This window comes from Emydura macquarii, unplaced genomic scaffold (assembly GCF_026122565.2).
Source record: "Emydura macquarii macquarii isolate MOO-44397 ecotype Brisbane River unplaced genomic scaffold, CSIRO-AGI_Emac_v2 contig_383, whole genome shotgun sequence".
Lineage (NCBI taxonomy): Eukaryota > Metazoa > Chordata > Testudines > Chelidae > Emydura > Emydura macquarii.
This window is the reverse complement of record NW_027130520.1, coordinates 3,528,489-3,555,741: the sequence shown is the minus strand read 5'-3', so window position 1 is coordinate 3,555,741 and position 27,253 is coordinate 3,528,489.

The window sequence follows — 27,253 nt, the reverse complement described above, 5'->3', positions numbered from 1 at the left end:
TTTTTTCCCTCTTTGCCTTGTTCATACTTTTTCTTTAAATTTCCCATTGTGACACTAGCATTGGTGCAGCTCCACCAGTGCTAGCGGCGGTAGGAACTCTAGAATTGACATGGCACGGGTAGCTGTCAGGATTTTTATGACCAACCTGTCTAGACTGGCTCTGAGCAGGACTAGATGGCACGGTTATTTTCATTGTGGTAGTCATGAGATTAGTCTGTGAGATGGTTGGATAAGGTTATCTCAGATTTTCTGGTTGTTCTCAAGATGGTGCATGGCAACAGAAATTAAGGTTGTTTTAGGGATATTGACTGCGCATGTTCACTCTTTCAAACACTTTGCTTGGGGTTCCTTTTTGTAGATAAAGACAGCCCTGAACTTGAAATGTCCAGTCTGTCTTATTCTTCTTATTTATTATTGTATTGCAGTAGCATCAAGGAGCCCAAGGCATGGACCACTGTGCTAGGCGCGGTACAAACATAGAACAAAAAGATGGTCTCTGCCCCAAAGAGCTTACCATTGAAGTAGCATAAAATCAAACCTTTCTAACATTGGTGATTTCTGAGACGACTACAACATTCTCGCAAGGATTTTTTTTGGCATAAACGAGTGATAGATTCTTTCAGTCTTAGCTCAGGGTAACCAAGTTTCTTGCTTGGGAATAAAATATTGAATACCAAATGCTTACCTCAACCAGTCTATATAGTCCGTACAACTTTCATTGTTCTTTTTTAACAAGTCCCTTCAAACTATGGGCCAAACTGTGGCCCATTGAAAATTATGAGAATTTTAGGATTTGGCTATTTTAATGGAATTCAGGTAGAAATAACTGACCTGTGGCAGTTGTAGTTCTGTAGGAGTGTGAGAAATGTTTCTTAGAAGCTAGTAATCATGGCTGAGTTTTACATTTGGTAAGATAAAGTAAACAGATGGCTACATGGATGGATATAGTGTCCGAGTATTTTACTTGCACAGAGGCTGAAATGTTCACTCTGTCCGCTTTGTTTCCACTAGCCAGTATAAAACAATCTGCATACCATAATCTGAAAGGAAAGGTCATCCCAAAGGTCACAGGTTTTAAGGGTGCTACTTCAAAGACATTTATCTCCTTTACAACACCATTAAGTCTCTGGTAATGGTCTATTGTCTTTCATCGTCTCAACCTCTTCACCTGCTTGTTTACTTTTACCCAAACGTCAAAATTCAAGGCACAGTGTAAACAGGTGTTTGGTGGAGCATGCTTGAATGAACACACTCCACGCTATTTAATGACAAGCGGTGAAAAAGCTGCAGGCTTTTACGAGAGTATCAGGCTGTAATTGTTACTATTCTGCTCAATAGAATATCTTCTCTGCCCCTTCAGAAACCAGAAGTTAATCCTTGCAGTTTGCTACTGTCTTTTATGATCAGGCCCCTATTTCTGGTTATGAGGATGGAATCTGATTTCAGGTCTCCACCAATCTGGATCTTTCTTGTATGATCTGCTTCCAGCTTTCTGATTATTCTCCATACTGAGAAACTGGGCACTGCCACTTGGGGAACATCCTTCACCCCAGCAGAGCCAAAGGGTGAATTTGTCTGTAGTCCCTTGAGAGTGTCATGTTCCCTCTTTCTTTAACCTATTAGTGAGGACTAAAGTACACCATTACTACTGTCCTATAAACCCAAAGGCAAGAGCCAAATCCTTAACTGGCGTAAATCAGCGTAGCTCCGTAGATTTCAATGGAGTTACACTGATTTATACCAGCTGAGGTTTTGAATGTCTAATGTGAACATAAGAGCTCAGTGACAGGCAAAATCTTGCTCCCAGGGTAGGATTATATGAATGACTATTCTCATTTCTAAGTTAATGTCCTTTCCTGGAGTAGGCTACCAAGGCTGGATTGCCAAGTCCTCTTAAACCTGCTGAGCAAGGTGGTCAGACACTACAGGGAAGACTCAAGCCATATTAGTTTCCTTCAGACTCCCAAACTCAAGTGGTTACTACTCCACTGTTTCCTGGTGCCTCTGCCACTGGCTGAGGTGCAGAATTGTTATGTCTAGAGAATCAAAGTGAAGTTTCAGGGCATGCACCAGGTGCGAGATCTCAGCCCCTTATGTCCACACTGCCATTCAGCAGGGGCATTTCAGAAAAATTCTGGGGGAGACAAAGCTATGTCAGCATATAGAAACTCTATGTGAGTATAGCATATCCTGCAGTCTGGGTTTAGGGTGGGGAGGTGAAAAGTGGAAGACATAATGGAGCATATAGACCTATGAAAATTTGGGGGATGGGCAAACCAAGATATGCAGGAGGCAACTGCCCTACTTGCCCTACTGCAAACGATGCCCGTGCTTTTCAGTAGCCACAAAGTATACTGTCTTCAGCTTTGCTGAGAGAAGTTTTGTCTCTGCCACGTGCTCCAACACTTCATTGGGATACTGTGACCATAGCTTCACCCACAGGAGAAAAGGGGGTCACCCATTAGATAGATAGGCCTCTGTCTAGCTCTGACTGCCAATCATCTAATGTGTTATCCATCCTATTCATAAGGACCCTTACATCTTGGTAATGAAGCAGTGAACAAAATTAAAGTGTCAGAGCCAAGAACATGGAATGTTTTCTTTCTCCCTCCATTCTCTGAAGGTGAAACTAGGAACTTGTGGAAGCAGGATAGGGAATGTCTGATGCTTGGGTGGGAGAAAGGGATCCGCTGGACAGAGAATGCAAGGAAGGGGATCCACTGGGTATGGGGAAAGGAGGGGTTTTGCTGGGTAGATGAGTCAGGAGCGAGCCTGCTGCATAAAAGGCAGGAAGGTGGGCCTACTGAGTAGGAGGGGCTGTTGGGAGGGGACAGGAAGATTGGGAGGGGGAAAGGAAGAAAGTCTGCTGGGTATGCGGAGGAGGCAGGAAGGAGGACTCCATTGGTCCCAGCTGGGTAAGATTCTGGTGGAGGCTGGAGTGCTTAATGGGTACATCTTGAGAAGCCTTTTGAGTCCACTTGGGTGGCTGGACTTCTACCTCACCCGGGATATAATAGTTCTTCCTTCATTCTCAGCCTTTATTATTAATTTACCTATGTATCCCTGAGTACATACGGCTCTATGTGCAGCTATGGATTTTCAACCACATTTATGAGTTACTTCTTAAATAGTTCATCTAGCTGCTTCCATCCATGCTGACACATTTTCCATGCACATTATAGGAGCAGCTGGAAGTACTGCTTGTAGTTAAAGTTGCCCAATACTTCCCGTTATAAAACCCTGCTGTCAGTTGCTGATAACTTTGCTAAATGTAACCATTTGGGCTGAAATTTTCCATACAGGTATCTGCCTCAGGCTGAAATTTCCCATGCTGAGTGTGTGCCTCCGGCTGAAATTTTGGGGCAAATTCTGAGAAAGAGATTAGGGAAGAATACATTGTTTTACCCATGTTAAAAAGAATCTTAGAACCGTTTCATTAAGAAGTTCTATCGTGTCCATGTTTTGGAGGCTTGAAATTTGGCCGGGGTGGGGGAAGGCAGTGGTGATGGGATGTGCGCTTTGCGGCTACCATGAAAATTCGCTCAAATTTGGCAAATAGTCTTGGAAAGCTTAGATTTTTATCAATAAACGTCGGTTTCACTATATACACACGCAAACTGATGAAAGAAATATTTTCATTGATAATAATAGAAATTTACAGCTAGGAAAAGTGAGAAAAATGCTGCTTGAGAATTTATTAGAGTTTGATTTAAAGATATTTACTGTGTATATTTTACATGTGATGTTGACAATTTGTGTTTTAATGGTGATAACACTTTAATATTTTTAATCTGAAGGTCTACTGTCATTAAATAATTATTGTTTGACCCCTCTCCCCACAATTTTCCACAACTGTGAAAACAGAAATCGATAAACATGTATAAAATGCTTAAAACCCATAATTGTGGGCAACTGTGAAAATTTAAAATCTATAAAAATTGCTTAAAAATAAACATTGATACTCTCCATTGAGATTATAAAATATAAAAATGGAATTCTGTCAAGTCTAGTTATAAAGCTGTGAAACCCACTGACAAAAATCAGAATTTCTGTCCTGCAGGAAATTCTAAATTGAGATGAAAAGTCAAAATACCAGCAATTTTTGTGGGATGTATATTTTTGTACACAGGCAACCTTAATTCTGGCGTTTCCTAACTTTTGAGCTCTTGACTTTGCAACCTTAATGACTTTTCAAAATAGATTTATTATAATGTAGTTTATATAATTTATGTAAATATGTACATTGTATAGGTAAAGAGTGACAGATATATCCATGGATATGGATATATCTGTACATTGCATAGCCTTGGAACGTTCAGTTTCCATCTGTCCTGTAAGAAGGGAGAGATTTTTATTTTTTACAGGAACTCAGTGTTATCCAGTGGACATTTATAAATTCTCAAAATTTCAAAATGCTTTTGTTTTGTTTATTATAATAAAAGGAGTTTGTTTCCCCTTCTCTAAATTTCTCCTTCTTCTACACAGAAGAAGATGCAGGTGTACACATAAACAATTAATTTCTGGAGCTTCATAAGGACTATGGAAACTCGGGTATCTGTGGAACAGTAATTTAATTTACTGTAGACTGTAGCTGTATTTACTTATTTACATATTTGCATTATAAGGCCCAGAATTAGACTCTTGTGGTCACACAGCCCAAATTGCAGGACGAGGGTCTCAAATTATTACAAGTGAAGTATTTCTCTTCTCTTTCATGCATTATTCATTTTAATTTCAATAGTGCAGAATCATTTGCAGTATACAGATAGGAAACAGATTCTTCTTCCGTGCTAATCTCTTTCTTGTACTGCAGCCTTCACTACTCTTCTGACAGCACTTAAAAGCTGAAAATCAGGAGGCAAGATTCTCAGCTGGTGTAAATTGCTATAGCTCCATTTAATTCAATTGAGTTATGCTCAGTTACACCCACTGAGTATCTTGTCCCATATTTTAAATTATATATAGAAAAGGGAGAGTCAACATTTCCAAAGCCCCGGAAAGAAGCACTTGTCTTCATGCTTGTTAAATGCTCCAAGTAGACATTTTTAGAGACTAGTCTCTTCAAAAGTGAAAAACTAGCTGTTTTTTTCAGTTTCTTGCCAACACACTCTTGAAACCGGTCTAATTCATAATTCATTAAGTGGAGTGAGAATGCTTCACTAGGTCCATAAAAAACCGTGAAAATGTGTCTAGTGGGATTCTTCCCAGAAAGCAGAGAGCATTTGTTTGTTTTGCTTAATTTGGATTTTTGTCCTGCAGCTCCCTTTCACTATTGCTTCAGTCCAGCTAAATGAGTTATTTATGAATCTTCATGTGGCTAATTTAGGGTGAAAATGTTAATAGTCAAAATTAATGTTCTTTCTTTCATTCTTTTTTAATAGAAAACACCTCAGGGGCAACAAATGCAGGAAATTGTGCGTCACTCTGATGGAAAACAAATGAACACCTCAACAGCACTAATAATGTCAGTTATCTACCATAAAAAGAGCCCATTATGGGTGCCAATGCAGTTACATGCTATGTGATCCACTGCATGCAACAGAGCATCCAAAATGAATTCCTTTGATATCATACTTCAACACCTCCCCTCAGAATGTTATTCAGCCTCCGTTAAATAATACTCTCTGAGCCCCAAATACTTCAATATGGGTACTGTATTTTTTAAATTCTATAATTGTAGCCAGCTAAGAAAATAGAGAGAGACCAACAGATGGAATATCTACAGTGCTCACCAAAATTAGAAAGTTTGGGGTAGAAATAATACAGTCCATTCTGAACAGCTCTCAGATTTGATTTTGAAATTACTTATTTCCAAATAAAAAAGAGTTGGCTTTGATAGCTACTTCTGTATCTTTGTTTCTTACCAATAGGAAAAAGTGATCCAGTATAGTAAAGAAATACAATTCTATTGTATGTGCCAGTATATTCCAACATTTAATATGATCAGCTATCAGCATTTTTTTGCCAATTATGTGACTTAATATTTGACAGATTTACTAGTTTATTTTCTATATTCTGACACTTTCCAGAGGTTTAGTTCTTCCCAGGGATTATCCCTTTTGAAACAGTTGGATATCAAGATAAACATTTGGTTTATTTCCAAGTATGGGCAATAAGATGCATGACATAAATTTGTCCCATGTATTTTATTTTTAAAATGGCCTCCTTTGTTGCACCTGTAATTTGCAGACACAATAAGATCATTTTTGGGCTTCTAAATATCTAAATTGCACACCCAAATCTGGTACTAAGAAGGCCAAATTAACTAATTTATGCACACAAAATTGTGGGTTCAAGATGGGAGGCCTAGTTAAGAACAGACTGAAAATCAAGCACCTACTTTAAAATAGGTTTGAATTCACTCTTCAGTTAATTTTTAACTATGTGCAGTTAACTCACCACTAATAAAATAACTAGAAATAGTGGTTAATCTAAAGCAACAATAGATCAGTTAAAATTATAATGAAGCATATCTAGTAAGTGTATTAGTTAATGCAATATTTACTGCTTTGAGATTTCAGTAAGACTAGTACCAGTATTTTCAGAAGCTTGAGTAGATACAAATAGCCTGTTGAATGCTACAGATGGGACTTAGTGTGAGCCTGTTAGTCATGCCCAGGTCCCCGGAGTGCTCAGGGTGCTGAGATCTCCAGGAGGACAAGCATGGGACACGGTTAAGAAGCAAGATAATTAATCTGGATTTTCAAACTAGGGCACAACACTGACATAACAGAGCCCCAAAAAATCACCAAAATGATCAATGAGAGGATGTTGGGCGCCTTTCCAAACTGGAGATGTAGGTGTCTGCATTGAAGGCAGGTGGCCTGATGGATAAAAGTTTTGTTAGACATGCATGTACACTACCATTTGCTATGGATTTGAGGGCATTTAAGTGTAATTTGAGAGGCAGATACTTAGAGCCCTGTGTGGATACAAAATTTGTATCTGTATTCGATCTGCAATCTGCAAAAGTGATCTGCGGATATCTGCAGATTTTCAGGGCTTTTGTTATAAAATGTGGATCTGCATCCACCCGTGATCCGCAAAAATGGTCCGCAGATGTAAAGCGGATATCAGCGGATTTACAGGTCTCAGTAGATACTGGCATAAAGCACACTCCTTTGCCTTCTCACTAAATACCTGTGTAAAATAGCTTAGCAGATAATCATTGGCTAGTTCTTTTCTACCACTAGGTCACTATGTGCTGTGAAAGCACTGAAACCATATGAATTGTGGTTATTGTAGCCTGGAGAATCTGGCACCTGCCCTGTGCTGGAGCCCCTTTATGTAGCACTGCTGTCACAAAGTGGCACTAAAGTCAATTTAGCTGGTCACAAGAGGCTAATCCCAATGTGGGGAGGACCCTCTGGTGGCATAGAATCAGTGCGGAGGCTTCTATACACCCTTGCTCCTGTGGCCAGTTTAAGGGTGTGACCAGGACTTCTTTGCACCCTGGTGAACCCCAGTTAGCCTAATGGTCCTCAGGGACCATTGGTGGTTGGCGTGAATTGAAACAACCTTGAAGAGAGAATCAGTGAATGAGGAGAAGGCGAGAGAGAAAGAAGAGTCAAAAATGAAACCCAGACTGTGGGCCTGTGGGACAGGGCAGATGATAGAGTTGTCAACAGCAACAGAGAAAGGAGAGGGGAAGGATGATTTTGGAAGACCGATGAAGAGTTCAGTTTTTGACCTGTTTTGAGTTTAGCTGGCATGTGACATCCAGGAGGGGATGCCGGAGAGACAGCTGGAGATGCAAGTCTGAATTGATGAGGAAAGGTCAAGGAGGGTGGTGGGGAGAGATAGATCTATGAGTCAAAAACAGAGCTGCAAGCATTTCACAATTGCATCAAATAGTCTGATGTAGATTTTGGACCCGAGAGAGAATAAGACTGAGCCTGCCCTTCTTGGAATCTGGACACAGAAGCTGTTTGGATAGAGCTGCCTATCGTGAGTGAAATCAATTTAAAGTGCCCCTGTTGACTCCTGCCAGTTCAAGGAGGCAGGCCAGCAAAACCTTATGGTTGCTGTTTGACAGCCCTGACAAGATCAAGTAATATCAGCATGGATATTCAACTTTTGGCTGTAAGTGGCTATAAGGAAAGTGTTGGCAGTGCCTTATCTGTGCCATAGACTTGCCAGAAGCCTGAATAGGAAAATTCTGAGATAATCATAGAAATCAGATGCTGTTAGAGTTGTTGTATTGGTATTTTCTTAGTAACTTTATCCAGGTAGGAAAGCTTGGAGACAAGGCAGTAGTTAGGCAGATTTCATCATCCAACAGCCATTGCAAAGAAGCCCTCAGTACTTCTAGTTGTTGGATGACAAGAGAATACCTGTTTCAACTTACTGAAAACGGACACAGAGAGATTGACAGGAGATACAAGACAAAAGCAGAGTTTTCACACTAGGACAAGCAGGCCTGGTTCTTAACTACGCTACAGAAGCAAAATGAGATTCTGCTGCAGTCACTGCCAAGACAAGATCAGTTTCAAATATGGTGGCCATGCAAAATGGTCTCACTGTGGAGGATATGTCCATCATCTTTTAACAAGAGTCACAATGCTGTTATTGGATGTCTGGTATCAGCTGAAGAATTTCAAATCTGGAACACGTGACTGAGTTACCTTTTTTGTGAGGACACTTCCAACCTGGAGCCATTGTCATTATTGGTATCAGCAGATGATCCTGGGTGAACTTCTGCTCTGATGCCACTAACTGATTTTGTTTTAATCCCTATTTCACATACACTATTATGAAGAAAGTTCCTGTTCCATTTCACCATCATGAAGACGTCATTTGATGAGAGTCAGACGACCTCACCCCACCAATGTTTGAGTTTCTTCTTGTTAGTACCAATACCCATATTTTGGAGGAGAATAATGGAAGGCTTAAAACAGAATTTAAGTTAGCCTATTCTCATTTTCTAGGTAATAAAACATTCTCTTTTGGGAGGAATCTGGCAGTGATAGTAGCGTCTAAGCTCTTCAAGATGCACGTCTTTCTATTTGTTCAGTAAAGCATCTAGCACATTTTTGGGTGCTGTAAAATTAATATTAATAATGCGTAATATGTTGAAATTATGTCTGGCTTTTCATAGATTTAATAATCTGCCTTAATATTCCACCTTTAAATTATGGGTTGACAGAATTAATTTCTCTGCCAAGCAACAGAAAGGCCAGAGTCAGTCGCTGAACTGTAGCAGGTGATTTACTGAGCTGAGAGGATATGTAAATACTAAACTTAACACAAGTCAATTTGGTTTATTACACTCCTACATCTACCAGTTACCAAAAAAATAGAACAACAAGGTACATGAATTAGGAAGCAATAGAAAAAAGGATAGCCTTCAGCATTAATCATATGCTACATTATGAAAATATAAGTATACATGCAATGGCGAAAACCTTAGCAAGGATTCATCATATTATTGAAGTCAGAGTAACTACTCAAATTCTTAAGGTTAGGCATGCATTTAAGTATCCTGCTGAACTGAAACCTTAAAAAAATTGAACCTGGAGGAACTGGGATAATTGTGACATCTTTAATAATTCAGTTCCACCTTTCAGGTAAAGTATGTGGGATCACCGTTGTGCTTTTCTCGAGGATCACAACTTTAATAGTATGAAATTTCAACAATAAAATACAAATCGAGAGGATGGGAAATAGAAATTTTTCTTGTGAATGAAAGCATGGCAAGTTTTTGTCAAGTTAAGGGTGTTTTTACAATATTTAAATGTAAAACATGATACAATCAGGTTGGATCTGCTAGAGATTTACTCTGCTTGAGTGGGCAAGAGAAAGCAGGGAAGCCCAAATTTCAGAAACAAATTAGGGCAAGATGCAACAAATAAAATATTTTGTGACACTAGGTCATGCGATGTTCCCATTTCCATTATGAGTATCCTATAGAGCTGATCTTCCTCTCAGCTTCCACAGGAAGGGGCCTCAGTATAGCGAGGGATGGAGCAGGAGGGGAAAGCAACCTCTGTAGCAGTGTCCACCCCTCCTTGGGACCCAGCAGAAGACCCTTCAGGACTGACTAATGGGGATAAGGATCTGCAGGGTTGGCTGATGCAGTTCCTCAGAGCATTCTTCTTGCTATTGACAAGGGACATCCAAGCAGATTGCACCTAACATAATGCTCTTTCAAGCAGCATTAACTAGATCTCTGTGCCTTCCACCTCATAAAACTTATATATGAGGGCAGCGTAGCCAGAGCTGTGCTGCTACGGGTGTGGAGAGGCCAGAGAAACAGGGCCAGAGAAACTGCAGTCTCCTTTCCCTGTGGATCTCAAGATCCCCTCCCAATCCCCCACCTTCCTGTGGTGGTTTCCATGGGAGGGTTCAGTTGGGTTCATACTGGGGATCTATTGCTGATTCTTGAATTATGAAGAAAACTCACTGCTCACTTTGGTCCTGATTCTCTTGCTATCACGTATGCTGGCTTTACATTGAATAACTCTGTTGGGTGTAACTCTGTATAATCTCTGCTGGCTCCACTTCTTCTGTGCCAATGAGCAGAGACTGATTGCAAACCCTTAGCTGCGGCTATGTCCACACTAGATTCCTGCAGGCACAGAGCCAGTGTATTCAGCTCCGATGTATTTCTCCCCATAGCCCCTGGTGCAAGGGGTCGGTTAAGAGCAAAGATAAGTCTGATCAGGACGCTGAGGGGCAGGGAGGGGGAGTGGCTGGTATGTGGTGCATTTTGGCTATCCCCAGCTGATGGATGACCTCTTTGGGACCCTAGCCCATGGGCATACGTAAGAACATACCCCCCAGGCTGCTTTAACTTACACCTGAGATACAGACTAGACAGATAATTATGGAGTCATTGCTCTCAGCTCTACCCTCCCCACTGCACCCAGTGGAAGTTGGCCCATTGGTTTCAGTGGCGCTCCTCCTGATTTACACTGGTATGAGATTGGGACCAGGCCCTTTGAATGAAGATTTTTGTTAAACTGTGTGGGATCAGAACAGCTGATCCGATGATATCTGAATCATAACCTGCGGTGAGAGTCATCTTTGTACAAACTGGTGTCACTGGAAAATAATTATAAAACTGAAATCTAAAACAATGTGGAAATGCTGCACATGAGTGGAATTCTTCAGGTACACTGCAGATAACTGCACTTTGGAACAGCACAATTAACATGGAGGCATTGCTAGCAGAATAATACAAAAATGATGCATATTGCAGTAGTTTTACTCTCTCAACATAATGTACCCCAAGCACTAGGAATACAAAGAGAAGGAGGAAGGGAAGTATCTGGCTATTTAACTGAAAAATGACTTTTCTCTGCAATCACCTTCTGTCAATAAAATGCTTATTTTCTGACATGTCAATTAGGTGATTCAAAAGCCAGATGACCATTGCCTTCCATTTAGTACTGCTTAGCTGGGTTAAATGTCTTAAGTGTTTACCCTTTATGACCAGTGGCATGTATCTGTTCTTAGTCAAACTGTGCTATGCATGACATGTTTGCCTGTAGGTTCTCTCCTAAGGTAAAGTTAACCATTATTATCAGATTCTGAGAAAAATGGTAGATTAGGACAGTGGTTTCACTGACAGCAATGGATACAGCTTGTTGTACAGTAATGTGTAGTAGAAATATGAAACAGATGAGAAGAATTCACATAGAATTAACCAGCCTGTAATTTAAAGTGCTGTCATTAAATGGGATCATGTATCCGTATTTGGCACTTCAAAGGAAACCTCTACTGTGTAAGACCAGCTATTAGTGAGGAACATTTTGTCCAGTATCTCAAGCCATTTTTAAAAGATCTGATTACACACCGCCCCCCACATAATGAAATTAAGTTTCTTAAGACTATCTAGGGCTTGATGCTTGTCTACCCAAAACTCCTGTTCACTTAAATGGGAGTTTCAGTTGTGGAATTTTGGGAGAACTGTCCCAAAAGATAATAAGGTTAACCTTTTTCTTTGTTTTTTTGCACATACAAAGCTACCTGTTTGCACATAAAGATAATGCAGATTGTCAGCTAAATGCTCCTTAAAGGTAAATGACTCCTTTTTTTATGCTTAGCAGGGTGGCTCATTATTGTATAAAAAAAAAAAAAGGCTAAATGCTCCGCATGTCTGAATCAGCATAATTCCATTGAACTCAACAGAGCTATGCTGATTTACACCATCTGAGTGTCTGGCTCAAGTTCTTTTGATTGGGGAACTAAATATTTTTTCTTTTCCATTTCTGGCCTGGATAGAACATGGAACATTCATTTTTTTTAAAAAATAAGCCAAAACAATAACCCTAACCCAAAAGCACAACCTTTGAGAGGAGGCCTGATCAATACTAGTAGGTTTGCAGAACTCACCCAAACAAGCACAGACATGTCAGCCAGAGTCTACCACTGAGGTGAAACATTCCTCAGGCAGAATAGGCTGGAAAGTGTAGTGTTTGAACCTGGAGGCAAAACATTTCATGTATCATGTGCATATTAGAGACATAATGGAGTCGAAATACCCACTCACCTTTAGGTACCACCAAAGTTCCAGCAAGTAAATGAGTAGCTTGATTTGACTAGTATCCCCCAAAATAAAGGATGAGTTTACTGTATGAGCCTGAGGTATGACAGCTGTCAGTGCATGATGGCTCTAAAGCTGGAATAGCTAGCCAATGGAAGATCACCCACATCTGGATGCTTGGGTGGTGTAGAGCAGTGGCTCCCTACCTTTATGAGTGAAAGCCCCACTAGTTAACAGTAAGTAAAACATGCACTCCCCCACCCCTCCGACTCGCCCCCTCATGGCCATAAATACATATAACCCCTACAAATACATATAATGATAGTAATAACACTAAATTACATCAACAATAAATTACTTTTACCTGAGTAAGAAGCTAAGACTTCCCTGGCACAGCTGCCACCGCATGCCCCGTGTGGCCCTGTCTCTTCCCATCCCTCATGGATTGAGGGTAATGGAGGCGGGCCCTGGCAAGTTGGCTGGGGCTGCTCCCCTCTGGCTGGGCACCCGGCTGGTCTGGTGCTGAGGGAGGCACAGGGGGGCTGCTTCTCAGCTCTGACTGGAGTGGAGCTAGGGGCTGTTGCTCCTTTGGTGGTGGTGCTCCTCCACTCTGGCCAGCATGGAGTTTCGGGGTGCTGCGCCCTGCTGGTGTGGAGCTGGAGGCTGCTGTGCCTGGTTTGGAGCTCAGGGGGCTAACTGACCTCAATATTACTGAAGCCTCATGGACCCCCTGTAATTTGGTGCCTCCCCTCACCCCAGGGGGGTCCCGCATCCCAGGTTTGGAACCGTTGGTGTAGAGCCAGTAGAGTGGCTTCTTTGCCAAACTTGTAGCTGGCATAAGAAGGTGTGACCAGAGCAAAGGGGATGTGGCCAGGACTCCATTACATCTCGGTGCATAGCAGACAGAGGCCTGAGGAGCCCAAAGATTTACGCCCACCTCTTGAATTATGTGGGACATTGTTGCTATCCTGCCTGCAACATTTCAGAAAATATATGTCCCCATAATAGAATGATGTTTTCATCCTCTCTTTAACTAAGCTCAAACTGGGTTCATGAAACATAGTTAGGAGGCTAATAAACTCAGAGAAGAAGCCGCTTTGTCTCATATATATGGAAAGAGACAACAAGGAACTCTCCAATAGCAGCAGTAATGCTGCTCACTACATTCCCTGTTGCGCTTTGATTTAGCAGTAGCCATCCATCAAGAATCTGATTTTTCAGGCCTAGTGACTGAAACAGTGGATCCACAAAGTCCATGGGACCCACAGATTATCTTGCCCCTGGCCTGGCACCCTGCCCACCCCACGCCTATAGTGCTTGAGAGACTGCCAGAGTTCACAAGAGGTGTGGCGTTCCTCTACACAGATTCTCAGCATCCTGCTCCCATGCACAGGTGCCATGATGGTTCTGATCCTATTAGCATCTCCGCATCCACAGAGCAGAAGGACAGGATTCAGCCTATAACATTTTAGCAAAAAGTGCTCCAATTGTATTTCAAAGCATCAACATTTCTCCCACTTTTAGCAGGGGGGAGGAGAGATACCGATGTCTACCAAGCGTCAAGAAATCAGAACTGAATGGGCTCCATTTTTTGCTCCATCCTCTAGCCCTGACTAGTGAATATGGTGCCTCATCACAGGGGCAAATGGTGAGGCCAACCTATCTGAATTATTTATAATTAAAATTTTTTTTTGTTGCCAACTAGTGCCTGAAATGATTATGAAGAAAAGGCAGCATTGGTGAGGGTGAGGGAGTTCATTTTTGCACTGGTTCCTTAGTTTGTTTAAAACTATGGAAATGAAATTAATATTGACATCTGGAGGAAAAAATCATGTTTCTATTGTGTACTGTTAATGGTTAAAACAACAGGGCCTGGGAAGTGAGATTTCATTTAATTAACATGTTCATGAACCTTATTATCAAGTTGAATGGGAATTCTTCTTGATATAATACTCACTGTGTTGCCTGAGGCTGGCTACAGGAGGCCTTATCCCTACTTTCCTGTAAAAGCTACTGCCACATTCCATATCCCAATTACTCTGAAGGGCATACCCAAGCTCCCAATAAAATCATGCTGCAGTCTATGCTCCCTTTAAATGCTATTCTACATGTGTTTCTGATCATAAAATCAGATTTTCAAGGTCAAAATTATTCTCCAAGTGGAGGCTGAATAATAGCCTAAAACTTTTTACTTGTGTAGAAAGCTGAAAATTAAAATATGAAGCACCTGAAAATTCACAACCTTGCTTTCTTTATCTCTGGTTGAAGCCAAGGATTCATATATATTGTACTGCATTTCTTCTATTCTTATTCCGATTGTAAGGTCTTTGGGACAGTGACAGTCTCTATTTGCTAGCAAGATTGATCCACAATGTTGACTGGGTTTTCTAGCTATGCCTTTAATACAAATACATGATAATAATATTAAATTTCAGTTCTTGGTTTTACTGGTCAAGATTTTGAATGGTGGAAGTACATAAGCAACACCCAGTTCCTCTATTTAGAGATGTCTCTTCAATACGCCTGTCCATGGCTCCTACAGAACCCGATTAGCATGTTAAATATTTGTTTTGAGGAGAGCATATCCACTATCCCATTCATCAGGACGCTATATTGGTGAGGATGGTTGATGAGCAGGTGAGTTTTGTTTTTGGCTAGCCAGAGCGAGATTGTGGACTCAGGCTGGAAGTGCCCCATTGAGATCAAGTAAGGGTTAACCAGGTTTTTTGGTAGGAGACCTGATGTGTGCTGAGAGGCAGATAATGAGTGGCTGGGAGCCTGTGTGCCGGGGTGGGGTGGGAGGGGGGGAAATTATGTTCCACTTCCATTGCTTTTGCCTATGCGACTGTCTAGGGACTGCATACAATGGCATGTGTCATTTCTGCACGAACAGGTGGGGACTGGGCAAAACATTGGCTCTCCCACCCACAAATGTGCCAGGCAGCACAGCTGAGGCAGTGTGGGGGGAGAAGAAGCAAACTGCTACTGGTAAGGCCATTAGCAGATCATTTGCCCATTAGAAGCAAGTGGGGAGTAGGGAAAGGATTGTGATTGAGTCACGGTCCCTTTGTTGGGCTCCTCCTGGGGTGGCATAGTTGTGCACTGCTTCTTACACTGGTAATGCCTCCAGGCACAGGCTAGCCCAGTGGTTCCCATCCTTTTTGGCTCGAGGACCACAGATATCATTTTTGCAACCCCAAAAGGCCACCAGTCTCTGCCAGCAGCTCCCCTCTACTGCAGCCAGATGGAAGGAGTTCAGTAAGGAGACTGCATCCTCTCTGATCTCCCATCCCCCTCGCTGCAGCAGGGAAACCACATGCCTCCTGTAGCCCCGTGTGCTCCACCTGGGTCCCTAGGCAGTGGCTCCTTTCTCCAGCCAGGGGGACAGAAGATCAGTGCTCCCTTCCCTCTGGCTACAGCAGAGACCCCAGGACCTAGGGACCCAGGCAGAGTGCTTTGCTTTCTGCTGGAGCCGGGAAAGGGGAGCGCTGATCTCCCCTCCCTCTGGCTCCAGCAGGGACCCCAATGCCTATGGACCTAGGCAGAGCACTTTGCCATGCTCCCTGCTACAGCCAGGGTGAGGGTAGCACTGATCTCCCATCCCCTTGGCTGCAGCAAGGAGCCTGCACTGGTCTTTTAGCCTCGCGGAAACACACTTTGCCTGGGTCCTGAGGCAGCAACTCCCTTCTGCAGTCAGCAGGAGGGGAGCCATGGGCCACTTTGAAAACCTGCATGGGCCACTTTTGGCCCCCGGGCCACCGGTTGGGAACCATTCTAGCCCATACTTTCCAGGCATTAGTGCTTAGCTCCAACACTGGTGGCTGGTTATTTCAACAAGTTCTCCCGTTTTTTTTACACGCTGTTCTGTTGATGCTGATAATAGCCAATGATTTACTACATAATATTCTCTTCTCAGCTACATTGCTTTTCTTCTGTCAGATGCTCATACTTAATTGTAGTAATGTAAAACAGTTCAATGGAACACGGCTCCGTACTTTCTCTTGTTTCTGGTTACTTAGGAGGAGTTGTCACTTCGAATCCATGAGAATTACAGAGAAAGATGACAGATTCCACAGGCTGCACATTTCAGAGTTGGAGGAAATGGATACTAAACACAATGTCATTTAGATTTAAAATAATGGCTCTTAAGCGTTCACTGTTGTTTGTAATAAATTTAATATATATAAACTTCAGCTTGTGGCTGAAATCTAAACTATCTGTTTTAAATGAATGATAACATAAAACATGTCATAATTCCTGGCCCATTAGTATTGATGAGGCATAAATTAACATTCCAGAACCTGGATTTAGAGAAACATGCCTAGTCACTGAAAGCTGAAAGCATTTGAATGCTAAATGTAAAATTCCTATAGCCCATGGCATATTACAGTTTAATATCAGTCCTTTCTTGTTATCATTTCTTGCTTTAATGTTAATCTGGACACTGATTATCTCTGGATCTGAAGATGCTTTTTGTTTCCTGATAATGCAAGGTGAAAACCCCTGAGTAGGATTTGTGAGGCCTTTATCTATCGATCAGTAAAGACTAAAAGCCGCACTCCACTTCTATGCTTCACTTCCGTTCCTGATAGAGAAACTAAGCCCTCTTTATCCAGCCCTGTATTAGACAGTCAAGTCTGGCAGAAAACTGTTTGTTTGGGGCCCACTGCCTTTATCAGTGAAAACCAGCAGGTTTCTCTAAATCTGAAGCTCATCACAAGGTGATACGTCCAAATGGCTCTGAGAAAAAACATCAAAAGAAGTCTAATGCTATATCCAGAAGCAACTGACAGGCAGGGTCATCACATACAAGCTTTCACCCAGCAAAAACTATTAAAGTGGTGAATGCTTGAATTGTGAAGAGATATGTATCGCCAGGGTCTGACATAATAACATCAGAATTCACTTATAGCACTACCAGGCTCTAGGAAGTAATCTTCAATGCAATTTAATTAAAAAAAAAAAAAAAAGGGGGTGGGGAGGAGAGGGAGGAGTGGACTCCAGTTTTCAGTTTCTGGTCTTTAAAGTCATTCACCCACAGTGAATCTGCAGCCAGTCTCTCTCACACTTAGAAGACTCAAATGCATTTGATTTCTGTATCTATGACAGCCAGTCAAACTGTATTATGGTCAGAATTGGATTTTTTAATCCTCATTTCATAAACTCATTGGTATTCCATTAACTTCCCATTATAACTTGAACCATCTTTTGGATAGTCGTCTTTGTCACTAGTTGTTTGCAGTAGTGCCAACAATGAGCTAGGCACTTTCCAGATGTACAAGATGGGACGGTCCTTGCCCTGCGGAGCCCACAGTCTAAGGATGGACAGACAAACAGGCACGGGGGAACAACAACAATTGTTTTCTGAACAAATCTGCCTTAATTAGGTTGTTTGTCTAGTTGGTGCTATAGATAAACAAACCAGCCTATTTTATAGATAGATAGATATATATAGTACTATCTACTGACACATAAAGTATGTAGCATTGTTATTAAGTTGGTAGTTCAGTAAAGTTGTTCTTATGCAGTGCATGGCTTTCTGATGAAGCAGTTCTTAAGAGAGCTCCCAACCTAACAAAACTGCAAGCATTACAGTGTAATTCTCAAGGGTTGAGACCCCAAATTTGACCTCTAGCAACCCAGTTGCTATAATCTCATCAGTTTAGATTGCACACTCTTTGGAGCAGGGACTGTATCTTGCTCTGTATTTGGGAACTTCTAAGAGCTCACTCAAGGCACCAATATCTAAGACCTTCTTGACTGCTGAATCCCAGGGGTGCTGGAACAATTTGTATAGTGGGGGTGCTGAGAGACATTGAACCAAACTGTAAACCCTGCATATGATGGAAACCGCTTCAAGCCAGGGGGTGCAGTAGCACCCCCAGCAACTCTAGTTCCAGCACCTATGCTGAATCCCCAAAATGCCCTCTGGCTCCACCGTGGGCTGAGTTATCCAAAGGAAAGGATGCATCAATGAAGAAGACCACCTGAAAAAATTCCCCACCTCTTTGGCTGGCCGACGTGGAGCAGCATACGCAAAGACGAGCTTATGAGAGGCCCCTCAGGGGGATCTGGAGGTGGCTGGAATACCAGCTACCCCAAAAGAAGATTGGGTGGCACAGTCAGACTCACTGCTCCTCTCTCTTCCCTGATGAACAAGGAAAGAGGAATGAGATCAGAGGCTGTCCCGGAAACCAGTGGAAGGCCACTGAGCATCTCCCCTAAAAGAGAGCTAAAAGTAAGGGGCATGTTAGAGAGAAAATGTGTCTTGTATGAAGAAGGTCTGGGTGACGTTTCTACATTTCAGAATGAAACTGGAGACAGTATTGCTTATTTGTATTACCAGACATGAATCAGGACCAAATTGTGCTAGGCGCCGTACAAACACACAACAAAAGATGGATCCTGCCCCAAAAGTTTACAATCTAAGTATAAGACAAGGGAAAAACAGACGGATACAGACAGATGACAGGGGAGTGCAAGGAAACAAGGAGACAGTATTGGTCAGCACAACAGGCAGGGGCCTCAGCACACCAGCAGCCTAACCATTGTCAAGCTTTCTGTAGGCATCACGGCAAAGTAGAATTTTCAGGAGGGATTTGAAGAAGAATAATAATGAGGTAGCGTTGTAGATGTTTATGGGGAACGCCTCCCAAACGTCAGGGGTGCCATGGGAGAAATACAACGGTGCTTATTTGAAAAGTTAGCAAGTGGGTGATGGAGGCCGACATCGTGGGCCGTTTGGAGGCCGGAGCTGACATCTTGACAGTGAATGAGAGTTGAAGGATAGGGTAGTGTTCGGCTCTGAAAGGCATTGATCGTGAATACCTGTAACTGATTGATGCAATAGAGGAAGGGAAGCCAGTGAAGGGATGCCATGGCTGAAGCTGGGCCATCTTGCTAACTGAGCCCAAATTTTGCAGGGCCTCATGGGACTTGAACCCCTTGTAAACCAACTTCTCTGAGTCCATTATGGCCCACAAAGCGGCTAGTGGCCTCACAGCTCTAACCAAGCCATTGTGGAGTCTAGCAAGCAACAGCCTACTTTGGACTGGGTCTCATTTAAGGATCTCAGCTGGGGAAGACAGTGGAGTCTCAGACCTGTAGCAAGAGAGCAGCTATAGGAAGCAATCTAATGCAATATTCTTGGACTGTGCTTTGGCTGCACAAGCTAGGAAGCCCACAGACCTTCAGATCAGCAGTCCTGGTGGCTTGTTTGGCTTAGGTAGGCCACACAGTACTTTGTGCTCCCCCTGTTGATTCTGCAGTAGCAGATTAGTGATAAACACTATTCACAGAGCTGTGTTGATTACAGTTGATTCTTGTACACAAACAAGGATGGTCTGGTAAGACAAAGTACTGTGTAAATTAAAAGTATGGTTAATAAAGGGCCAAATCCTGACATCTCTATCTTTGAGTCTTACAAAACTCCCATTGACTTCACTGAGTTTTTTGCCCAAGCCTGGACTTCAGGATTTTTCTCAATCAAAACAGCTACATCAGGTTAATTTCAACTCCATTCAAAACACAGAGGAAACGTGAGGGCTTGCCAATTCAAACAAGACAGAAATTGGGAGAGGAAAAATGCATTTTCAGACTTCTCAATTGCAAACAATAGAGAATAAAAAGCAAAATGAAACAGCATGAAATGATACCTTTACAGTGTGCTTTTAAGTTGCCAATATTTATTGCAGTTATTGAGGCTCTGTGGATTTGAACTAAAAATCAATGTCAGATAAATATGAAATCTGAACTCCCTTCTACAACTGGCTCAGATTAGGCAGAGATTCCCTGAAACCCTATATATCGAAAATATTTTGGATAACAAGCCAGATAGCCATTCCCCAGAACTACTATTTTGCAGGTTTATGAGGCATTGGGAAATATCTATGAGAGAATATCAGCCCTTTGCAGGAAAAGACCAGCAGCTTTTAATTTCACTCACTGTCTGCAGCACATTCCATTCTGTCTTGTGAAACTGAAAACAAATTTGGCAGCAGGCAGTCATTTGATTTTCATGTAATTCAATAATTTATCATGAAAAATATTCATTTATAAACAATTACTTGTTTTGGAATGATAGCAGCTGTCACTTTGGAGTCTGTAGTTCCCCCCGCTGGGATATTATTCTGAGTTTATCCATCATTAAATCACGCAGTGTTCAATGTGTTTGGAATCTGGGCTGAATGCATTTTACAACGTGTTTATGTTTGGGTATGTGCATAATATCATTTTTACTTTACAATCATGAAATCTCACATTGCCAGATGTAGAAACCTCTCTTTTCTGAGTGGCTCCCACCATGTGATTCTTTGCCTCTATGGAGAATATTCCCATATAGAATCAATAGCCAAAATATCACTATTTATATTTCATAATCATGATTGTACAAACATCTAAAACAAACACATACCAAATAGCTCCAGCAATAATCCCTTTTAGCTCAGCCCATGAACCCACGGGCTTTTGGGTTCAGAATGAAAAGCAAACCTGAAAGATGCTGATGGTTTTCTTTTTACTGTTTGGAAATTTGGCCCTTTTATCACAGGGTGAGATTAGACAAGAAGCGATAAAGACTTTGGCCCCAATCCTGCAAAGCTTTATGCATGTGCTTAACTTGATGCCCGTGGGTAGTCCCACTGACCATTGACATCACCCTACGTGGAACTAATTGGGAGTTTTGGCTGCATGAAAACTGCAGGATTGAGCTTTCAGAGAGAATGAGATAAACAAAATTAGCTTCATATTTGTGCCTTTTCAAAATAAATAAATAAACAAATAACATGCTCTCTCTCAGCTCACAGAAGCCTTGAGAGAGGTTAATAAAAATTAATGGCCATTTTAACAAAAAGTCCATTGACTTACCTTTCAGAGGAATGGCAAAGGATTTTACAGAAGTTGGGGTAATGCCATTTTTTGCTGCTTTATAATGTGTAAAGCTAATTTGAAAGATGTTTTTAAATAATCAGGTTTTTCCCCCCTGCTTGTTTTTACCATAGAAATTTCAGGAATGTCAATTCTGGTCTTCTCTGGCTTTGCTGGAGGACTTCTTTGGATGTTTAGTGGGAGCTCTCACACCTTATTTAAAGTGGCAGGGTGGCTGGAGTTTCAACAAAGATGCTCCTTCTCCCAAATTTTCATTAGGAATTAGAGTTGAAAAGTTTTTAACAAGAAGAAGAACAACAAAAACAAAACATCCATCCAAGCAAACAACAACAACAACAAACACTCTAATTGAGAGTATTAAACATTCTAAATAAAAATGTCTTCCTTTCTGAATTGTTCATCTTCAGTCTCTTGGAAGGTAATTGTTTCATGAATTCTCATCTTATAGTCTTTGCGTATAGCAACAAAATACCCTATAAACAGGAGAACCAGCTGACATAGTTTTTCTGGACTTTCAAACAACCTTTGGCAAAGTCCCACACAAACAGTTTTTTAAGGAAACCAAGCAGTCATGGGGTGAAAACAAAGATACTGTCTAGAACTGTCTAAAAGACAGAAAACAAAGAGGAGAAATGATCAGTTTTCGACATTCATATGCAACAGGTAAGATGCTCTAAGGTTCTATCTAGGCCCCAATTCAGCAGGCCATCAAAGCATTTAAGCACAGGCTTAACTTTAGGCATGTGCTTAAGTCACATTGAAATGAATTGACAGTCAGCTTAGCATGTGTTTAAATGCTTTGCTGAACTAGAGTTTAAGGCCGGTGTTATTTAATACATGTATTAATGATCTGGAAAAAGGAGTGAAAAGCGAAGTGGCAGAATATGGAGATGACATACATTTAGGTAGGTTGGTCAAGGACTGTGTGGAATTTTACCGGGACCTAGCAAAGCTCAATGAATTGGCAGCATGATGGCAGATGAAATTCAAGACAGACAAAAGCAAGGCAATACACACTGAAAGGAATACTTTGACCTACTCAAATACATTGCTGGATACAAAATCAACTGTAGCCACTCAAGAACGAGACCTGGTATCACGGTGGCCAGCTCAGTGAAAAGCTCTTTTCACTGTGCAGCAGGAATGACAAGCCCAGAGAAATGCTAAAGGATGCAATAGGAATGGGATAGAAAATGAAGATATTAAAATGTAACCATACAAGTGAATAGTACAGTCCTATCTGGAATTTCATGTTCAGTTCTGGCCACTCTCTCTCATAAATAGCAGAAGTAGAAGAGGTTCAGAGATGAATGACAGAACAAAGAGGCATGGAGAGATTAAAAAGATTGGGACTGTTTAGATTAGAAAGGAGATGAATAAAATGTGATACATGTGAGGTATACAGAATCACAACCCATATAAAAAGATAAATCAGGTGCCTCTGATTTCTCATAATCCAAAAATAAGATGACATTCAACAAAATTTGAAGCAACAGTTTTAAAACAAATGAAATGAAATACTGTTTTACCCAGGGCATACTTAATCTATGGAACTCATTGTCACAAAGTATTATTGAGGTAAAGAATTCAGAGAAATTACAAGAAAGGACTGGACATGTATACGCATAATTAGAGAATTGCTAATTATGTTACATAATTTGTATTGTTTTTATTGGTATATTTTTATGTTAGCGATATAAAGCTCACCGTTAACTGAAAAGGGGCTAGGAAGAAACTTTGCCGATGGGCAGGTTATTCTGTAATTACCCACTACAGTTTCTTCCATCATCCGATGAAGAATGTGTCTACTGTCAGAGATCAGATACTGGAGTAGATGGATCACTCGTCTGATCCACTCCAGCAATTGATATGTTCCTTTGTTCTTCCATAGTAGACTAGACCTCAGTTTCTAATGTAAACAACAGACCAGGAACCCAGTTTTTTGTGGGGGATAACAAAATCCTTTTGGGTCTTCCTACATTATCAAGGAACAAAAATAGGCAGAAACCTTTCCCACCACCATTAATTGGCTGTGATCTGTGGAGAATGCTTAGAAAAAGAAAGGAGCTAGAGAGAAAAAAAGCATTCCCATCTCCTCCCCTGACTCTGAAAGGGTAGCTCACTCTTGTCCTTCAGTGCTGCACTTTCTCCACTGAATACAGCAAAGCACATGGCCGAGTGAACAGGGCTTCGCATGGCCATGAGATATTATGGGCCAAATGTTCTGCTAGTGCAACTCCATTGAAGTAATTGGAGTTATGTCAGTAAAGAATGTAGCCCAGGAATACTGAGCACTTACATAATGCTTTAAATCTTCAAAGCACTTTCCAAATGTTCACTCAGTAATCCCCTTTGCAACAGCCCTGTGAGGTACATACACATTAGTATGCCCATTGTCCAGATGGATAAACAGGCTGAGTGGTTAAGTGACTTGTTCAAGACCACAGAGGAAGTCGCTGTCAGAACCAGGACTGGCATACAGGAGTTGCTGGCTCTATGTCCCACGAGAGCACAACTGCCTGTTGAGGATTTGGTTGTAATCTATTAGTCAGATCTATAATATATTAATAACTAAATATTGATACACAAAGGGCACGCAAGTGTCAGCTTGAAAACTTATGAAAGAAAAGCAAACATCTGGAGGAATGCAATGCATTTGAAACCTGATAAGGGGCTGCTGGTGTTCCCAGGAATTATCGTTTTTAAGAATCATAAAGGATTTCTGACAATCCCCCACCCCCACCCCACCACACACAAAAACCCAACCCCCAGAGCAAAGCCTATGCAGATTGATTAATGCTGGGCTTTGCCATTGTCCTGTACTTTGTAACTGTCTCACATCTGTCTGAAGGTATTTAAATGGCTGGATCAAACTAATCCAAACTTGAGGGGGAACCCCCCCGCCACAACAAAGTGTGGCTATAACAAGCATACCAAAATTCAGAATGAGCCCTAATATGGTCTGTGAGATATAAGCCTGTCAAAGTTGGGTTCATGAAGAAAAGGTAGCCACAGTCTTGCTTTATAGCATCTAGTAAAATGGTATCAATGAAAAACGTTATCCTGTGGTAACTGCCCTGCAAGATAGTACAATAAGAGCATACAGCTCATTGCGAGGCTTACTCAGATAAGAAAAGAAATGCAAACTCAAACAGACCCAGATCGTGGCCTGTCCTGTGGGTGTATTCAAAAGGGATGTAAAGCACCCCCTTACTCCCGTGTATTGGTACATCAGACCACCCTTTCCTACCTGCAAGGGGAAGCAGTCTTCAGCAGGTGGGTGGGAGAGGGCAGGGAGTCAAGACTCCACCCTGCTCCAATGCAGCCAGCAGCGGAGTTATGCTGTCGCTCCAGGGAACAGAGGAGGCATTAGACAGATCTGTCACAATTAGAGCTGGACAAACATTTTTGGATGAATAGTTTATTCCCTGAAAAAATGGAGGTTTAGGTTGACTGAAACCATTCACGAATTCAGGTAGAAAAACTATATTTATTTTTGCTTTTCTAAAAAGTCAGATGTTGCCTGTAGGCGTTTTCAAAAACAAAATGGTTTTGACTGTTTTGTTTCAAAAGGACATTTTATTTAGAAATATAGCTAGAAGTATGATTTTTAAAGGCTAAAAACCACTTGAAAAGAAAAAAAGAAAAAAGGTTTTTTCAGGTCAAAGAGAACATTTAGTTTGACCCAAAATGAAATTTTGTGTGTCTGTGTGTGTGTGTCTGTGTGTGTGGGGGGGTATTCGTTTCACCGAGAAAAACCAAAATGTTTCTGATTTGGGTCAATCCGAAATGGAAAAAAAAAAAAAAAAAAACCAACCCAAAAAACGGGATTCTTTGGTTCAGCCGCCAAACTGAAATATCAATTACTCGCTCAACTCCAGGCATAGCAGGGAGCTCTGTTTGACCTCTTCCCTTCTCCTGATAGAACAATTGTGGAAGAATTTTGCAGAGATTTCTTCCCCTTCAGCTCCTTCCCACAAGTTTTCCCGCAACAGGCTGCAATTAATTACAGTCACTTCAGGAACTATGCTGTCGACTAACATAGCCACTACTTCACACACACGCACGGAGGCAGCATAGCACTCTTTGGGCTGACAGGGTTCTCAAAAGAATCTATCTCTACCCACACTGGCCAGAGAAGCCAGGGTAGTGACAGCCTTGATCTTGTACAACTGTGCTTGAAAACTGGTCTGTACATGACTGCTGCTAGCATGATTCAAGATGGAGTACAGACAGAAAGTTACAACATCCTTTGTACACACCTGACTTCAATCTTCTTCCTATGGCCCTTTCTGAGATGCAGATGTGGGAAAGCTCATTCTCTTTCTCTCACCCACGCACTCAGAGATAGAGAGACCCACAGACAGACAGATCCATCCTCATGCCTTTATTTCCAGCTGCGATGTTATCTTTATCATGCGAATTGAGTTGTATTTGAGTCCTCCCTGAGCTGGCCTTCCTTCCAATCTAATGTCCCACGAGCAAAAGTGGCACTCCCAAAGGAAATTTTTTGCATGTGTGCCTGTTAGATCACACTGAACACAGTGAATTCTTAAGCGCTCGTTCATTGCAGTGTGACTCTCTGGCAAACAGCTCTCTGCAACTCAAATAAATAGCAACTCTTTCAGAAAGAAAATAAATTATCCTGCAACTGCAAGGCAACACAGGCTTGATAAACTGGAGTTTTAGCCAGCGATGTTTAAAGTGAACTCAATAAAGTGTGGATAATGATGGATGAGTTGAAATCTTTTACTAAATACAACAGTCTAAAGCGGTGTTTCTCAACCTTGTTGATACCAGGAACTGGCTTGCTGCCTTCCTAAACCATGTCAGGGAAATCTCAGGGATCGGCACAGGTCCACAGACTGGTCGTTGAGAAACACTGGTCTAAAGAAACTTGGTGTAGTATTCAGAATTAAAGTGGCTGCAAGTTTAACTAAAACAACCCTTGTATAGAAAAAAATGTTGGGATTTATTATCCCATTAGTTGTTTTTTTCTCTTTTTAAGGAGCAGCTCTCAGCGTGTCCTGGGCAGCAAGTCAAAATCTCCATTTACCATAGATGTTTAAAAAACCATTCTCTTGAAAGTTGAAACTATCGAGTTTTTGATGGGACAATATAAATATATTTGAACTGTTGTCAGTATAAACTATGCATCTTGAAGGTGTAGCACATCTCCACTGGGCATAATATTATTAATGTTTTTGAAACAACTTTCAGAACTTTGCATTTACTTTTAAATATCAAAGATGTTTGATTTTATTCCAAAAATAGCTGCATTCCAAAAGTATCTCCTAGTATAATATTTAAAATGACTGGATGGACAGAAAGACAAATAGATCATTTTATAAGGCACAAAAGAATGAAATTGAGATTGAACATGTATTTTGGGACTCAGCTTGTGTTTGTGCTAGGATTCATATATTGGCTGAATATCTGTATAGATCTGTTAGATCAGTGGTGCCCAACCTTAACAGCCTCAGGGCCAAATGTCATTTTGAAAAGGTCAAGGGGCTACAATTAATACTCTGAGAGCAGATTTTCTGTCCTATTCTGCTCCCTTTGCACTGATCAGCTGGCACAAAAGGAGCAGAAACTAACCCCAAGTCTTCTGGGGATTCCTCCAGCAAGTCCTATCTCTCCCACCCCAGGGCCCTAGCACAGCACCCATCAAGTGGGGAGGAGGAGGACTGGCTGGAGTGGGTTGTGCTCCAGCTAATATATGACCCCTTGGGGAAAAAGCAAGTTGGGCTGTTTTATCCTGGGCTGGGGCAGATAGATAGACAGGGAGCTGTAACTGATTGTTGGTTCTCAGCTTCTCCTTTCCCCCACTTGTCATAAGACCTGGTATTAAAATTATCTGCTTTATGGACCATGTCT